Source organism: Canis lupus, chromosome 29, assembly GCF_003254725.2.
Source record: "Canis lupus dingo isolate Sandy chromosome 29, ASM325472v2, whole genome shotgun sequence".
Taxonomy (NCBI): Eukaryota; Metazoa; Chordata; class Mammalia; order Carnivora; family Canidae; genus Canis; species Canis lupus.
Genome location: NC_064271.1, coordinates 41,408,312 through 41,427,486, shown reverse-complemented (window position 1 = coordinate 41,427,486; position 19,175 = coordinate 41,408,312). Strand labels below are relative to the sequence as shown.

The 19,175-nt window shown below is 40.3% G+C and overlaps 1 protein-coding gene and 2 long non-coding RNA genes across 8 annotated transcripts in view; 1 reads left to right on the top strand and 2 right to left on the bottom strand.

Annotated features, from left to right (window-relative positions):
* The window catches only part of CPQ (carboxypeptidase Q), a 402,483-nt gene that overhangs the window by 276,896 nt on the left and 106,412 nt on the right, over positions 1-19,175 (bottom strand). The gene's annotated exons all lie outside the window — the stretch shown is intronic.
* On the bottom strand, positions 6,200-9,585 carry LOC118352819 (uncharacterized). Its single transcript, XR_004810600.2, has 3 exons — positions 9,079-9,585; positions 8,721-8,846; positions 6,200-6,750 (listed from the first exon to the last, which is right to left on the bottom strand). It is a non-coding gene; the product is annotated as an uncharacterized LOC118352819 (long non-coding RNA).
* Positions 7,511-19,175, top strand: part of LOC118352820 (uncharacterized) — a 43,093-nt gene continuing 31,428 nt past the window's right edge. The window contains exons 1-2 of the long non-coding RNA XR_004810601.2: positions 7,511-7,615; positions 13,175-13,285. This is a non-coding gene — a long non-coding RNA (uncharacterized LOC118352820). The remainder of the gene's footprint in view (positions 7,616-13,174; positions 13,286-19,175) is intronic.

The following is a 19,175-nucleotide window of genomic DNA, read 5'->3' as shown; positions in this document are numbered from 1 at the left end:
GGGTGGCTCGGCTGGTTAAGAGTCTGACTCTTGGTCTCAGCTCAGGTCGGGATCTCAGGATCCTGGGGTCGAGCCCTGCGTCTGGGTCTGTGCTATGTGTGGAGTCTGTTTGACACTTTCTCTCCCTCTCCCTCTGCCTTCCCCCTGCCCCCACCTCTAAAATAAATAAATGAAAGAAGAAAGAAAGAAAGAAAGAAAGAAAGAAAGAAAGAAAGGAAGGAAGGAAGGAAGGAAGGAAGGAAGGAAGGAAGGAAGGAAGGAAGGAAGGAAGAAAGATAGATCTTAGGGGCTCCAAGCCATAGAAATTCGGGGTCTATTTGTTACTACTGCAATACTGAGTGAGAGCTGACTAAAATAGGAGCCCCTAATTTAAAATTTCTATCAGAGTATTTCACAATCTATAGCTGATGACAGATAAAATATAGAATGAATATATTTAATATCTTAGGGAAGACTGTGCAGTGAAAATGAGGTAAGTACTTCCTTCGTCCTATCACACATCAAAGTGATCAAGTGATCAACAGCAAATGGTAGAAAACCAACAAATCTGAAAAAGAATTTAGCGAGTGTCGGTGATTTAACACAGGCAGACCAAATGACAAAGAGTTTTAAATAAGAGAGAACCCCTAGAGATCATTAAAATACAGTCTCGGCGGCTTCGGTTAGCAAACCCACCTGATGTCACTTCTAAAAGAAACAAGCAGCCCTGTTGTAGTATTAAATAATTCTATACAGTTTCAATAGATTTCAATATTTCATATCTGAATGTGTTTTCCCTCTAAATTCCATCTCCAAAAACCAAGAGCAAAAATGATAGGAAGTGGTGTGCTTATGTTTGTATCAGGTACAAAATAATGTTATTATAGTGTTATATCAGAGAGAAAAAAATAACTCTATGACAGCTTGGCATTCCAAAACGGGCTTTTCCATTTAGCTATGTTTTGAAATGTTAACTTCCGATGCTGTTCTTAGAGAAGCAAAACTTGGAGGGAAAATACCATAACAAAACGGAATTTTTGTCCTCAATAAGAAGAAACCTGACTCACTTTCATAATTCAGTTTGACACAGCAATTTGCCACTAGGAGATTCTAAAGACATGATGGAAATATCAGAACCATTTTACACGAAAAATCTCCTGATGCTATTTATTAAAGTCCATCGGCTGGAAGGACACAAATCCAACTGTCAACGTCGATCCCATTACAATTACAATTCAAAGCCATCACCGCGCAGTTTAAGCAAGAGAGACTTAAGCACAAGGGTATTAACCACATTTACTTTGTTCGACATCATGTATCATCAAGGAATTGCATATTAAACAGTGAGATGACTTGACGCCCCCCTTAGAATGGCAAAAATCCAAAACACCGACAACACCGAATGTTGGCGAGGATAAGGAGCGGGAGATGCAAGATGGTGCAGCCACTTCAGAAGGTTCTTACAAAACTAACTAAACTCCTACCGTATGATCCAGCAACTGTACCCATTGGTTATTTACCCACAAGATTTGAAAACTTACATCCAAAAACTGCACACAGATATTTGTAGCAGCTCCGTTCTCAACCTGCCAAAACTTGGAAGCAACCAAGATTTCCTTTACTAGGTAAGTGGATAAATAAACTGTGTTTCTTATAGACGGTGGGATATTATTCAACATTTAAAAGAAATTGGCTATCAAGCCATGAAAAGACAAGGAGGAGACTTAAATGCATATTTTTCAGTGAAAGAAATCAATATAAAAAGACTCTATGATTCCAATATGACATTCTGGAAAAGGCAAACTACGAAGACAGTACACAGATTAGTGGGTGACAGGAGTGAGGGAGAGAGAAATGAATGGGTAAAGCACAGCGGGATTTTTAGGGCAATGAAACTATTCTGTACAATGCTATAATGGTAGGTACGTATCATCATACATTGGGCAAAACCCGTAGGATGTACACCACCAAGACTGAACCCCAGTGTAAATTACGGGTTTGAGTGACAATGTGTAGGTTCATTAATTATAACAAACGTACCATGTGGAATGGGATAGAGTGAGAGATTTCCCTGTGGGTGGGGACTAAGTATATGAGAACTCTCTATACTTTCCCTTCAGTTTTACTGTGAACCTAAGCTGCCCTAAAAAAAAAAACAATTTACTGACTAAAAGTATATAAAAATATGTTCAAAAGAAAGTTTATGGCCGGTAAAGCCTGTAATCAGGAATGCTCCAGTGGGGAAGGTCTCCTTTATATGGGAAACACAGACTCCAGCAGAGCATTGAGCTCACACATTCAATCAACATACGATGAGAGTTTAATTATGTGCTAAGAATGGTCCTAGAAGACTCAAAAGTAAATAAGACAGATACAATCCCTCCTCTCAAGGCATATCAATGAATACTCCCCATTGGTTAATTCTGTTTCCATAATAATTTTAGTCCCTGTATCAAGTTTTCTTTTTTTCTTCCTATATCAAGTTTTCTTACACATGTGAATCAGTATTCTAGAATGATTGTAACACTCTGGTTGCAGCTATGACAAATCTTTTTTCTAACTGCTGAGATCAAACGACTTTTGGATTTTCACACTTACAAATGATAGAAAATCCCAATTGGCTTAAGGAAATTTCCAAATGGCTTAAGGAAATGTGTTGGCAGGGCACCTGGCTGGTTCAGTCGCCTAAGTGTCTGACTCTTGACCTCAGGTTAGGTCTTGATCTCAGGGTCATGAGTTCAAGCCCTGTGCTGGGCTCCATGCTAGGGGTGGAGCCTACTCAAAACAAAACAAAACAAAATGTGATGAGTAGATGGGCTGGCATTAGATAGTTCCTGGCTCCTGTTATTGCCCCGTTTTCAAGTTAAAAATCTGTGTGGTGCTTTGCCCCTTCATTGTTCCATGTTCCCCCAGACCTCATATCCTTATTATACCGCCCGAGAAAAGAGGGAATGTCTCTTCCAGAAGTTCCCACAGGAAAAAAAAGAGAAAACTTCATTTTTCCAGAAGATTCAGGAAACAAATCTGTTTAAAACCATGTGTTTCATGCCCACTCTGAATTCAAAACTATGGTCTTGGGTATGGGATGTGCTGACCACCTTACGCCAAGCAAAGCCCACCTCTAGACTTGGATAAGGGGCCAATCCCAGCCAAACCATACAGCTGGGAGTGGGTGAAGGCCACCTACTCCCAGACGGAGGGAACATGGATTCTGGGTAACAAACAACAGATGGCCAACGCAGGAGCGAGCTCTTGATATTGTCACAATATGTAGTACAGTGCTGTTCCCACATTCTGAATTCAGCGTATGTTTGCTGTATTGAATAGACCATATTTTTCATGATCCACTTTGGCAGAGTAAAGAGCCTCTCCGGCCATTCATCCCCAACCATTTGAATTCAACAACATGAATGGGAAGTTTCTGATGAGCTTCTGAAGAACTACCAATTAATAAAAAACAGGCACCCATTTAACATCATTGATAGTTTATTAATCCATACCAGAAACTCAAGCAGAAATGCTATGGTAATAGGAAAATTAATGCAACAGGAACCCATAGCTTGCAGGGTTCCCAAGAACCCCGGTGGGCCACTGATCACCCTTGAACCATATCTGAGAAGCCACTATTTCCTACAACTTCATGATGGAAAAGTAAAAATGTAAACATTTGCAGACTTCTCGTCAAATTGTAGGACAGGGTTTCCAAATATTTAAAAAAAATAAAATCAAGTTTGTCTGTACTCAAAATAATTCCAAGAAATGAAAGGTAATAATTCTTCAGTTCAGAAGATTTGCATGAAACTGATGATAGCAGGAATCACTATTATAGCATACTCTGGCCAGGCACTGTGCTAACTACATGCATTGTTTCATGCAATCCTTGCCTCCCTGTGTGGTAGGTATTGTCGTTCCTGTTTTCTGAGGTGAAACCTGAGGTTTGACCGAGGTTACAGAGTTTGGTTAGTTGCAGATTTAAGATTGAAACCCAGATCTATCTGATGGAAACTTTCTATCCCTAACTTGGATAAAGGTACAGAGAGAGCAACAGTCCTGGTGATGAGTCTAGTTAGTCATTCATATGTTTGTGTCTACAAGATGCCAAGCTACCAGACATGAACTGTCTTAGAAATCATCTCTAAGGTTTTTAGCATATTTTCTTACACAGCACAATGCATTTGCTAGCTGCTACACAGATTAGAATCTGCAGATACAGAACAACTGTTGATGAGTGGCCCTTATATATATGCTTATCCTTTCCCTCTTCATTCAACCTACTTTGAGAGTGTTCCTAGGACTGTCTCTTCAAGTGGACTTACTTGGTGGTCACTTCAGAAAAGATTTAATTAAAATAAGAATACTGAGCAAACATTTATGTAGTTCTTAGTGTACACCAGACGCTGCTCTAAATGTATTACTTACAGTAACTCCTGATTCCTTCAACTACTCTATGATATAGGTACTTTCATAATCCTCATTAAACACAGGGTATTTTATTTATTTATTTATTTATTTATTTATTTATTTATTTATTCACACTTGAAATTTAATTGTTTCCAACTTTATTACCAAAATCATTTGAGACCTATAAAAATACATTGAGGGGCACCTGGATGGCCCAGTGATTGAGTGTCTGCCTTTGACTCCAGGCAGGAGTCAGGTTGTGACTCCAGGTTGTGATTCCAGGATCCTGGGATCAAGTCCTGAATCAGGCTCCCCTGCAGAGAGTCTGCTTCTCCCTCTGCCTGTGTCTCTGCTTCTCTCTCTGTGTCTCTCATGAATAAATAAATAAAATCTTTAAAAAATAAATAAATAAATAAATAAATAAATAAATAAATAAATAAAAAATGTAGAAATAAATGAAGAATGTAGAGAATGCAGGTGCAGTAAAATAATATCATGGTTAATATCACAGAAGAAAATACATGTCATAAGGTATGTGCCGTTGCTAGAGAGGACTATAAATTTAGCTGCAAATTGCCTGGCAAACAGAGCAAAGAATGAAACATAATTAGGCACAAAATAGAAATACAAACCAGTTGCTCAGGAAAAGCACAAAATTACTAACAAAAAAGTTATTTGGTGGGTCACATCATAAAGAAAATGCTATGTGATATGATAATGGGTAAGAGTCCATTTCTAGCAGGAGTAGAATATATGGAGGCATCGTTCCTTTCTCTCATATCCTCTTTCTCTCTCTCCCTCAGTAATAGAACCTTTTAATCCTGATAGAAACATAACTACCTAAAAAAACAAAACAAAACAAAACAAAAAGAAGAGACCTCGCTTTTCAATTTCTCTGTAGCGAGGTATGACCATGTTACTTATTGGGGGAGGCACATGTTTATCTTCCCCTTGACTCCTTTCTGGTCACTCAAATGCAGATGGAAAATGCCATCTTGCCATGAAGTAGAGTTGAAAAGGAACACTGGGGCAGGAGTCTGGGTTCCTAACCCATGAAGCACAACTACCTAGAATTTTATATGACAGCGAAAGAAACTTCTATTTTGCTTAAGCTACTACTATTATTTTGCGCTTCCCATCATTCCTACCCAACTAAAGCATGAAGGGGACAGAACCCTCTTTTGGATTTGGAGATATTTAAACTGAGAACTGAAAGATTATGCGGAGCGGCTACCCACTAAGAAGAGTGATGACAAGAGTACTCCTTCCAGAAGCCCTAAGGCAGGACGATTTTTCCAAGGAACTGAAGGAAGATCATTTGTCTGGAGTCTAGTGAGAAAGGGCAAAAAAACGCAATAAAGTCTGAGAAAAAGGCAAGGACCATATCCCACAGGACCTGTGGGTCACGGTAGAGTTAGAATTTGTTCAATGGCCCATGGAAGAGTGTGTGTGGCAGACAGTTGTCCCTCAGACATTTGCTAAATGAGTTTTTTACACGTATATTAAAAGCTAGCTCTTTGTGATGATAATTTTCCTAGGCAGGAGGACATGCAAAGAGGCATAAGATAGAATGTTCCTATAAAGAATACAGGTCTTGCAGCCACAGCGTAGAGAAGGGAGAGCCTTGAAGAGGCGAGACTGGTTGAAAGGAAAGACCTGGACAACGATGAGGGTGGCCTGGCCTAATTCATAAAGGAAGAAAAGTGAATGAATCCGCGATATATTTTAGAAACAGGAGCAATAGGTTTTGCTGAGTGATTTGATGTGTGGACAGAAAGAGGGGTACAATGGGGGAAAAAAAAGAACCATCTGATGAGAATTTAAAAACAGAGTTTAAGGATAGACGCTCTATCAAAAGCTTAGAGTGAATGCGTATTCCATATTGTCAATTCGCAGCAGGACAATCCACATTGACGAGACCATCGATACCCTCTTACAAAAGTAAGACTAACAAGAACACATGCTCAGATCCGTGACCACCATACTTCTGGTTGGTAGCCAATGAGCTCTGATTTTCTTCAGAATACAGTGGCCCAACACAGGCAAATAAATGGGTAATCAAGGCCCCACACGTACTGGAAAGGATCTGAAAGACACAGGCATTTCCCTGTCCTCAAAGAATTTAATATGTAAATATTTAACTAGTCTACAAATATATTAGCCAAAAAATTACATTAATATATTAATACATTAGCCAACAAAAGCATAAAAGTAAGCCGTGCAAAAAATGTGAGTTGGAATGAGGAGAGTTTCTGGAATCAGAGAATTCTCAGTATCCATATCCTCATGTCGTCTTTCTTCCTACTCTCCTACCTCAGTAGGCATCGCCCCTCTTTTCTGAGTCAATCTTTCAACTTGTGCTCTGCTTTCCTAAAAAAAAAATTGAGTTTAATTAATTACCCATTTTGCTGCTTATTAAGCTGTACGTTCTTTGGCAAGTCACTTAAGCTCTCCAAGCTTCCAGCACTTTATCTACATAATAAATTCACAGCCATGTTGTGAGGATGAAATGAGAACATGAACTTAAAACTATTGTATAAATTAGATAATCAATATAGAAATAAAACACATCCCTTTGTCACTCTCCCATTTCTCTACTTCCTCTCATGGGCAAGTTATATGAACGATCTATCTTCTCCTTCCATTATTTACTCCTTCCCTCTTTCCCTGGCTTTAGTTGTTACTAGCTTTATTCAGATTAAATTCACTTACAATACAATTCACCCATTTAAAGTGTACCATTCAGTAGTTTTTAGTGTATTCACGGAGGTATGCAACCATCACTACAATAAATTTTAGGACGTCCCATCACCCCCAAGACAGACACCGCAGCATGAGCAGACACATCCCATTCCACATGTGCCACCACCACCTCCAATCTACTAATCTACTTTCTGTTTCTATGGATTTGCCTATTCTGGACATTTTTATGTAAATGGAATCATACAAAATGCAGTCCTTTGTGACTGGCTTTTCCCCTTATCCTGATGTTTTTGAGGTTCATTCATATTTTAACATGCATCAATATTTCATTCCTTTTTATTGCCAAATAATATTCTATTATATAAATATACTTTTTTAAAAAAAAATTGATGCAGCAGTTGCTTCAGGACTCATCTTTGTATTCCCGCAGTGAATCCTATGATGCCTGTGAGGGCTGTAAGCCCCGATATCAGCAACTATACATTCCTCGTTTCTGTACCAACAGCATGTGCACATCGCTGGCATAAAGCAGGTACTCAGTACATCTATTCATTGAATGAAAGAATATTTAAAAATCATGTACTGGGGGATGCCTGGGTGGCTCAGCGGTTGGGCACCTGCCTTCAGCTCAGGTCATGATCCCGGGATCCAGGATCAAATCCCACAGCAGGCTCCTTGCGGGGAGCCTGCTTCTCCCTCTGCCTGTGTCTCTGCCTCTCTCTCTCTCTCTCTCACTCTGTGTCTCTCATGAATAAATAAATAAAATCTTTTTTTAAAATTTTTATTTATTTATGATAGTCACACAGAGAGAGAGAGAGAGAGAGGCAGAGACATAGGCAGAGGGAGAAGCAGGCTCCATGCACCGGGAGCCCGACATGGGATTCGATCCCGGGTCTCCAGGATCGCGCCCTGGGCCAAAGGCAGGCGCTAAACCGCTGCGCCACCCAGGGATCCCCAGATACTAGTAAATAAATAAATCTTTTAAAAAAATCATTTACCGAAATAACGTATATGCTGAGAGCAAGATCTATACAAACGCACATATCTAGATTCAGGCTAGTGTAGTTCATTCATTAACCCTTACATAGCCCTAACAACTAATTTTACAAAGTGAACTGACTGCTCCCCTCCATGTAGCCTAAATTTCTTGACTTAGAATGAAAGCCCCCTTGGAGCATGCATCCATGCAGAGTTCCTTCACAGTTCTGCATGAAAAATCTTTGGCTTTCCAGCTTCTAGTCTTTCTATGTGTTGTCTCCAAAATAATCAGAATGACGAGGCGCTTATTTGCCTCCACAGCACTCACCATCCACAGTCTAAGCAATAGAGAGTCCCTGTAGTTTTGTATTTCACTGATGGGGGTGGGGTCGGGTGGGGTGGGGGAATAGAGCTTAAGGAAACCAACAGATTGATTTTATGTCCATTAAAAAATTAAAGCCAACTTAAATGAAATCAGGTCTATTGTCTGGTCTCATCCTCGATTTAGGTGGTAAATAGAATAACGACCAAAAATGTATTACTCCTTCAAGAAGTGTGTGATACCTTGTTTGAGACCTAAAGAGAGCAAAAAATAAATATAAGACATTTTTTTAGGCCGAAGCAACAGATTAATTGGAAGCGATGAAATCATTACTCACATGCAATATATGGCCACCCGAATATCATAGAGAGGCCTGCTTTAGTGCCTGTAGGATCTGGAGCAAGAGGATGTCAATCCTGAACGAACCTGCCCTGTCCAGCTGCCAGAATCTAAAGCCGCTCACCTATAGGGTGGAATGGTACAATGCGTTGATCTGCCGCCTGGATGCCAGGGGTGACAACGGTCCTGGGTGCCGGCGTGAGCCACCATCTTCCTAACCGCCCCTCCTCCATCCCTCACTCCTGACGCCAGTCTGACCACATACCCCCAGGCCCTGTTTTTCTTGGTAATTTCCTCAAGGACTCAAGTCCAGCCCTGAACACCAGAGTGACAGTCTGGCATCCTGAGTTTCTCACCTAATTCCTACTTGTCTTTTGGGTTGGATTCCTTCTTCCAGAATCTAATCCGCCAACTCCCAGAATATGTCCTGATCTGTAAGTAAAATGACAGACCGGGATCAAGAAATAACACATGGTCGGAACAGAGTCACCTAGACACGCATGGTGTTCCCCCCACCTTGGAAAGGCACCGTGGAGAGCTTGTCAGTGTGGGCAGCACCACTGCTCTCCGCGTCCCCCTGGATGCTTGGATGCTTGGATGCTCATCTCTGCCAGCAATCCCCAGGCCTCACCCACTTCCGGTCTTAGTTTTTTCTCTGCTTTTCCATCAGAAGTGCCTAGAATATCTCTTGATCAAATAGGAGAACGGCTGAGCTGCACTGAGGTTCATGTTGGAAGATGGTAAAAGTTACGGGTAGTTTGGAGCCAAATTCTAGAAGGCCTCCACCTGCCACCTACACTGAAGTATCTGGACTTTCTCCTTATTGTCACTGTGGGAAAGGGGGGGAACAGTGGAGGTTTACGAGTAGGAGAAGGACAAAACGGAATCACAACTTGTGTTACAACCACCTCCTTCTGACCTCACCCCACAGGACCGAAATCATAGGAAGAACTCTTCCACTTGAATGAGGGCCCAAATCACTGTCAGGCTTAATGACAAACAGTTTCGCTTTCTTTAAGATGAATATGTCGTTTTTTTTTATGAAGAGAAGAAGTAGCAGATACCAGCTCAGCTTGAGAAGAAAGCCTTGAGAGGGACTCAGTATTTTCTAAGATCAAGCTCGGATCTGTTTGTTGTCTTGGCTGTTCTGGCCGCAGCGCTGTCCTTTCCTCCCCTGTGAATGGACCTGCCCCAGGCCCTTAGGATTTTTAAAAGATCAAGACCCCATTCCTGCTCTCAAGGACTTCATTATCTAAGGAGCCCTCCTAACCACCTGTCATTCCCTGACCTCAACCCCCCTGACCCAGTTTCATGGCTGCACCTGAGACGTTCAGAACAGTCTGCCCAAGAGCAACGATACTACCTCCCAATCACACTAGCATTTCAACCCCTCAAGCAATATTTTACAGCAATTACTTTCAAAAAGAGAAGTTCTTTATTATGCATGAGGCAAGAGACATAGACTAACCACATTTATTTCAATAAACAGTTATAAATTAATACATGCTGTTTAGTGAATAGACATGCCGCTTTTTAAAGTGCTTTTAATTCTTTTAAATTTTAATGTAAATTTAAATGTAATTAAAGATGAATGGCTGGGGAATATTTTTGCTAAGGCATATAACCCAGTAAAGATGCCAAACCATCTTGAAAGCATATGAAAGTCTGAGAGGTTATGATGCTTTTTTTTTTTCTTTAATGGGATGAGGGTAGAGTATAAACAGAAAAATACCTGTGTAAAAAAAAAATCTATACTGAAATAAAGTAGTGTTCTTAAATGCAAATAGTGCTATAGTAGAATATTGAAAAGAATCCATTTAGTAAAAATGTAATATCTCTCTTTGGGTACTCCAAAGAGAATTGCCTCATAAGACTATATAATGGTAAATGAAAATAAAAATCCACAAAGAAAAGGAGTTATTGGGTTAATCTTCCAACTATCACAGTCACTAATGGATTTCTAAATAAATCCCATAAGCAAACATTTGGCTTATATTCAAGTTCCTCTTTCTTTCTACCTACTCCCATTTACACCGTCACTCATGGGGAAATGTGATTTATGTAAAGTAAATAAGCACAAATATTGGATTTATTCCCCAAATATTTTCACATCCTAACCAAAAACACATTTGGATAAATATCTATAAATGTTGCAAGAAGTTAGTGGCCCTTGACATATTTGAAAGGTTAAATCAACAAGGCAGCAAATGATTTTAAATTGCTTACCAAAATTAGAACATAGGTTTAAATCACCTTGGAGTAGAAATACAGTTATTAATAATGACTACAATATAGACTTTTTGCTTTCTATTATATCTCATAAATTTAAATATTTGCATAACATACCGGTAAAATATTTCAGTATCTCACATTTTCTTGTCAATTTCATTTACTTTTTATTCTGTGTCTGAAAACAGCCATATTAACCATAATATTATTTTGATGAATTCTTAATGCACCTCAAAATTTAGAGACCTAATTAGATTTTATCCCATTTTGTTTTAAGAAAAATTAATAAGGTTAGTAAAAATTAAAAATAATGATAAGTCTAGCCAGTTACAGTGAATCAAGGGCCTAGTGCTTTTTCTGTTACCTAAAAGTAAGACACGGTCCCCTTATTTCTATAATCAAGGTAAAATATTACTTTTTAAAATAAATATGTCTATGAAATGCTATAAAGAATACCACACTGATAATAAGCTACAGTTCAGATTTTAAGATTTGTGGAAAATTGATCTTAGATACAGTGAAATTCTTTAGTCATAAAGAGTTACAAAGATACTCAAAGACCCTCAAAGATCTGGAACATCTTATTAGCTTAAACTTGGAAAGTTTCAGTGATAAATTATTTGAGCAGACTCTCAAAATGAGATTCAATTACAATTTTATTTTGAAAGATAACCTTCTTTAAAAAAATGAAATGTAGCCTTCTTAAAAAAACTGGATAACATTTCTATTTATTATTATTATTATTATTATTATTATTATTATTACCGACATGTATGAGGCCAAGCGTCCCTGGCTGCTACAGGGGAATAGCAGACAGATACAGTCAAGAAACAACTTTTTTTTGTGTGTGGTTTTATTTTATTTTATTTTTTTAATTTATTTTTTATTGGTGTTCAATTTACTAACATACAGAATAACCCCCAGTGCCCGTCACCCATTCACTCCCACCCCCCGCCCTCCTCCCCTTCTACCACCCCTAGTTCGTTTCCCAGAGTTAGCAGTCTTTACGTTCTGTCTGCCTTTCTGATATTTCCCACACATTTCTTCTCCCTTCCCTTATATTCCCTTTCACTATTATTTATATTCCCCAAATGAATGAGAACATATAATGTTTGTCCTTCTCCGACTGACTTACTTCACTCAGCATAATACCCTCCAGTTCCATCCACGTTGAAGCAAATGGTGGGTATTTGTCATTTCTAATAGCTGAGTAATATTCCATTGTATACATAAACCACATCTTCTTTATCCATTCATCTTTCGTTGGACACCGAGGCTCCTTCCACAGTTTGGCTATCGTGGCCATTGCTGCTATAAACATCGGGGTGCAGGTGTCCCGGCGTTTCATTGCATCTGTATCTTTGGGGTAAATCCCCAACAGTGCAATTGCTGGGTCGTAGGGCAGGTCTATTTTTAACTCTTTGAGGAACCTCCACACAGTTTTCCAGAGTGGCTGCACCAGTTCACATTCCCACCAACAGTGCAAGAGGGTTCCCCTTTCTCCACATCCTCTCCAACATTTGTGGTTTCCTGCCTTGTTAATGTTCCCCATTCTCACTGGTGTGAGGTGGTATCTCATTGTGGTTTTGATTTGTATTTCCCTGACGGCAAGTGATGCAGAGCATTTTCTCATATGCATGTTGGCCATGTCTATGTCTTCCTCTGTGAGATTTCTCTTCATGTCTTTTGCCCATTTCATGATTGGATTGTTTGTTTCTTTGGTGTTGAGTTTAATAAGTTCTTTATAGATCTTGGAAACTAGCCCTTTATCTGATATGTCATTTGCAAATATCTTCTCCCATTCTGTAGGTTGTCTTTGAGTTTTGTTGACTGTATCCTTTGCTGTGCAAAAGCTTCTTATCTTGATGAAGTCCCAATAGTTCATTTTTGCTTTTGTTTCTTTTGCCTTCGTGGATGTATCTTGCAAGAAGTTACTATGGCCGAGTTCAAAAAGGGTGTTGCCTGTGTTCTTCTCTAGGATTTTGATGGAAGAAACAACTTTATTTTGAGCAGAGGGAATGACAATACAGCACTTAACAGCTATGTTGTAGTCTAAATCCAAACTGAGTAACATTCCCCTTTACTTGTGGGTTAAGCTCCACTTCTTTTGTCATTTTAACATTTCTGGGTGCAATGCTTTCTATGAAGCACTCAGAGGACCCAAAGAGAAATAAGACAGGAGTCTTATTTTACAAAAATCTTACATCTTCAAAATTTTTACAGACTGGTTGGCAGTTGCTTCGGCACAAAATCAACACCGGAGTGAATGGATCTGAGGAGTCTATGGCCGCCTCTCACAAACAGGAAGTCCTAACTAGATGCCCAGGGAGTCAGGTAAACCTTCCACTGTAATGCTGAGGCTCAGCGGTCAACAGGTGAAGGTGAACAGACTCTACCTGTTTGGCTTGGTCTGCATCGCTACACCCTGGACCGAGAAATGACACTCCTCCGATGATACACGTGTGCAAAGTGTGTTACTCTTAGAGCACTTCCACACACATCCTCTCACTCAGGTCTCCCAGCAAGCCCACCCAGTGCACAAGACTATATCCCTCACTGTCTACCCAGGAAAACTAAGGCCAACACATTCAACTACTTGTCCAAAGTCACTCCAACCACTGAGAGGTTGGGACCCTACTAGTTTCTCTTCTTTCCGTGCTCCCCAATATCTCACTCTGCCTCTCCACGGTTCCATGAGGCGCTCCCATTCACTCGTTCTCAGCACTCACTGACCATCAGCAATGGAGTGGGCACTTGGGATAGAAAGTGTGTAGGATATGGTGCCTTATCTCTAAAAGATGGTAAGACGAACTCATAAAGAGCTAATTGTGGCATAACCTGGTAAATACAGACGGGGCTGCCCAGAGATGTCCTAACGTGCAGGAGCGAGGAGAAATCAAGGAGAGCCTCCTAAAGAAGGTGAATTCCAAACTGGATCTCCAAGGGTGGGTGGGAGTTAGGTGGGGGAGAGAGGAGGTGGAGTCCCGGGGGTGGGGGTCAGGGAGGACCCGTTCCAGGTAGGTGTTCAGCATAAATGAGCAGCAGCAAAGAGAGAAACCACACGATGTGTAAGGAGGACTTCTTAGCAAGTGTGAGTTACCAGGGACTAAGGTTCACTCACTGCAAAAGGTGAGGCTGAAAAACTCATTACTCAAAAGCTAGAACTAAAATACATAAAATATAAAGGGGATTTATGTTGATTTGTAATAGAAGATTGCTCTTTTCTCTTTCGACATTACATTTTCACAAGCCAACTATTTTTTACCTACTTCGATATTTTAATCAGCTTTATACTGAAGTACAATTTACTCACAGTAAAATAATCCATTGTCACTATACAATTCTATGAGTTTTGACAAATATATTTAGTCATGTAACCACCACTGCAATCAGGCTATCGGAAATTTCCATCACTTGAGAAAGTTCCCTCTGGCTTCTTGCAGTCAATCCCTTCTCCCATCCCTGAGCCCTGGCCACCAGTAATCTTCTTTCTGTCACTAAACTTTTGCTTTTTCATAGAACTTCATATAAATGGAATCATATGGTATGCAATGGTTTTTGTCTATCTTCTTTTACTCAGAAGAATGCTCTGGCGGGGCCCCTGGGTGGCTCAGTGGTTGAGCATCTGGCCTCGGCTGAGGGCATGACCCCAGGGTCCCAGGATCAAGTCCCGCATTGGGTGCCCTGCAGGGAGCCTGCTTCTCCCTCAGCCTGTGTCTCTGCCTCTCTCTGTGTCTCTCATGAATAAATAAATAAAATATAAAAAAAAAAAGAAAAAGAATGCTTTGAAGAGTCATCCATGTTGTGCTGTCCATCCATCCTCCATTCCTTGGTATTGCTAAATAGGATCCCCTGCATGGATGTGCCACAATATATCTATGCACAGATGCACCATGGATGCACCACGTTGTGCTCCCCTGCTCACCAGGTGATGGACACATGCACGTGGGCTGCTGCTAATTATTAGCTATTATGAATAAAGCTACAGTGAATATTCGCATACAAGCCTTGTGTGGCATATGTTTTCATTTCTCTTGGGTAAATATCTAGGAGTGGAATTGCTGCGTTTTATAGTAAGTATGTATTTGACTTTATTTGACTTGATAGGAAACTGCTTTCTAAACAAATTGAAACTATGGGGCAATAATTGTTCATTCTCGTTAAACATTCTTTTGGTCACACAACCCATAGCCCTTCTCAACTGTCCCACCCAATTCGTGAATTTGGCATCGTTAACGCCGGTGTGTGAACTCCACCATGAGACCCTCGAGAAGCTTACGGACAAAGGACTCCCAGCTAGCACTTCTAAACTCCTGTCCTTTCCAGGTCTTATGAGCACCACGAAGGAGAACACAGGCAGGTGTAGGGGATATTTGAACTATTAATTGGATTGATAAAGAAGGTTCCTTTCTTCCCATAGACCCTGCATAAGGAATTTGTCCTGTGATGTTCCCAAATTCAGCTCTAGAAAATACTAGCAAAAATCCATTGTATTTCTCTCCCAGTGGAGGAACAGGAATAGAAAACAACAGCAGAAATGCCAGAAGCGTCCATCTTTGAGGGGAGTGGGCTATAAGCCAAATTCTGTGATGACAGGGATCAGGGACTTTCCACGCTCCGTGTATCCAGGCTCATTGTGATCCCACAACAACCTCTGTCGGAGCCAGGCCAGACACCTGGTGGCTGTAGCTCAACCATCAAGCCCCCCTTCACTGCTTCATGAATTTTATTTTTCTTTCGTTGGCTCAAAGAAAGATTCAGGTAATTTAAAAGGAGCTTTCCCCCATTTTCATAAATAATAGTCACAATCTTACCAGCCTTCCTAAAAATCACTAACAAATGTTTGGTTTGATAAAACTGAATAGCATACAAATGAGGACAAAATTAACATTATCTGGATTCAACAGCAACCCCAAGATGCAGTCACGGTCTCCACAGAGTGGCTTGTAAAAGTAGCAACAGCACCGAATCCCTGCTTTGCCCAAGGCCATGAAAAGTGCATTTTTCTTTAAAGGGTGAGAATCGCTCACAGACGTTCACCCTGACATTGTCCCTGGTCCCAAGATTAATATATTCAACTGTTTGACAACCTGAAATGGGAAAAGAGCTTTTCGAATCTGAATATAAACACGCTTTGTTTCCAAGGTTGATCGGGGTCTGAACACAATCTGTCTTTACAAGTTAGTATTTAACGCTCATCCCATGTATCTGGGATCAGTGATTCCAAAATTGAGTGTTGAAGAAGCTACGGTTGTGCTTATCTTCACAAGGCAGAGGTTTCTTGAGACAAAATTGCCAGAAGCTATTGGATGAGTGATCTCCAAGATACACATAGTTGGTGAAAAGAGCAAAAAGAGGCGTCTGGGTGGCTCTGTCAGTGACGTGTCTGCCTTCGGCCCAGGCCATGATCCTGCTCAGGGTCCTGGGATCGAGTCCCACATCGAGCTCCCTACTTAGCATGGAGTCTGCTTCTCCCTCTCCCCTGCTCGGGCTCCCTCGCTTTCTCTCAAATAAATAAATACCATCTTCTTTAAAAAAAAGAAGAGCAAAGAGCATTAACTGTGCAGGTAAGAAAGGAAGGTCTCTACCACAGACCACCATGGGAAGGACCCACGGGCAAGCATTTAGCATGGTTTTCCCGGGACCGGGCATCAGCGCTACAATAAATACTTACTTTCCCTTGCATTGCTAGGCTTTCTCTTCATTGTGGTCATATGTTAACTCCCTTTGCCCTCTTCTCCCCATTTTAATAAAACATGAATATGTGATCATTAATTATGTAATTTTAATTATATAAGAAATAAAAAAGATAATACAGACATACTTCACCCTCCTTACATCTTAATGTTTTGTCATCTTTGCTTCAGTTCTTATTTTCTTTAGATAAGCATCCAGAGTGCAATGCCTTTTCTTCCCCATCCCAGGCTCCTTCTCTCAAGAGATAACACTTATTACCTGGGGTTCAGACTATGCATGTTTGTACCTTCAGTGCATACATATCTATGAACATGGCATTACTTGTGTGTTCTTTGACTTCATATAAATTGCATGAGTACCTATGTTTCCTCGACTCACTTTTCTAAATTCAGTGTTGTTTGTTAAAGTAATTCAGGCTGATACATGTAACTCTACTCATCCATTTTATTTTATTATTTTTTTATTTTTTTATTTTTTTGAAGTATAGCCAACCAGTGTTTCCAACAGCTTTATTGAGATATAAGCCATATACCATACAATGCACTTAACGTATAAAATTCAGTTTTTTGCTATATATTATTATTAATTTTAGTAATATATAAAAATAAAAAATATTTTAAAAATTGCAATTTTAACTATGTAATTCAGTGACATTAATTATTTTCAGGTGTGCAACCATCACCACTACATATTGCCAAGCTTTATCACCCTAAATGGAAACTCTGTAACTATTAAGCTATAACTCCTGTTCCCCTATCTCTATAGACCCGGATAACCTCTAATCTATTTTCTGTCACTAAGAATTTGCCTATTCTAGGTACCTAATATAAATGGAATCATACAATATGTGTCCTACTGTATCTGGCTGATTTCACTTAGCATAGTGTTTTCAAGGTTCATCCATGTTGTAGCATTAAATAGAACTTTGTTCCTTCTTATGACTGAATAATATTCCATTGTATTTTTTTTTAAGATTTTATTTATTTATTTATTCATGAGAGACACACACAGAGAGAGAGGCAGAGACACAGGAGGAGAGAGAAGCAGGCTCCATGCAGGGAGCCCGACACGGGACTTGATCCCGGGTCTCCAGGATCACGCCCTGGGCCGAAGGCAGCGCTAAACTGCTGAGCCACCCGGGCTGCCCTAACTCATCCATTTTAACTGCTTCCTGGTATTGCCTTGTACAAACCTGCTTCGGTTTATTTACCCATTCTCCCATAATAATAACTTATTATTACAAAAACACTGCAATGAGCATGCTCGTGAACGTCTCCTTAAGCACTGTGTGAGCGTCTCCGCACGGCGTGTGCCTAGACACGCTCACTTACACAGGAGCACTCTGAAGTGGCTGGAGTGGCAACTCATACCCCTCTAGTGCTCAGAGTTTCTGCAGCTCCATAGCATTTTGCTGAAGTCCGACTTTTCAAGTTTTGTTAAATTTGAATATTAGCTCATTGTTATTATAGTTTCAATAAATATATAAGTGGGGTGGGAGTGTAAGATATCACCAGGGCACAAAAAGACACCCTGCTAAGTCAATATCTTCACTAAAACAGCAGCAAGTCCATCTAAAGCTGTGCTAGCCTCATCCCCTCATCCGTCCCACCTTATGCTAGGGATATCTGACTCTCCACCCTAAATCCCAACGTGGTTCCATCCCCACACATCAGCACCCAGCTTCAAAGGGCTCTAGTGGCCATGCACATAAAATGCTGTGGTTGACCCCTTGGCCAGAGGTGACTAGGATCCAGCCAGCCTCTGGACCCACCCAGAAGGTCACATACAGCTCTGTTACCAGCCCCATCCAGCCGGGTTTCATTCCATCCATGTCCTCTTGTGGAGGGCAAATGAGAGAGTGTTATCACACAGAGCAAATTCCCATGGCAACCAAGCAAGGTCATTTAGTATAACTAAATCTATATGAGGGCATAAGGAGAACATCTGAGTGATGTCCCAAGTTTCAGAAATCAATGGAAAAACTTCCATGTGGGACAACCTACAATGAGTGAGTCTGTCTCAGCAATTCTTTTTGTAATTGCACGAGACACACAAATCAATAACTGAATGGTACCGAAAGTGATGATACCGACTATATCGTGTAGCTTAGCAACATTACATACAGGAAAAAAAAAAAACTAGAAATAACAAGAATATCCAATAATGAAGGACTCATACAATAAAATGCTATGTGCCAGGCTTTAAATATATTACCTCATTTTGCCCTGACTTTAACCCTATAAGGTAAACACTATTACAATCTCCATTTTTGCAGAAAACAGAACAGGGCCTTTCAAATATTAAATAATTTGATAAAGGTCACATTTGCCAATGATGGATTAAATCAGGATTCATGCTCAAAGCCAGGTTCTAAACAACCGCACTATATTCTCATTTAAAAAAAAAAAAGAGAGAGGTGCCTGGGTGGCTCAGGTGGTTTAGTGACCGACTCTTGATTTCTGCTAAGGTCATGATTTCAGGGTTGTGACATGGAGCCCAGTGTCAGGCTCTGTGCTCAGCAAGGAGT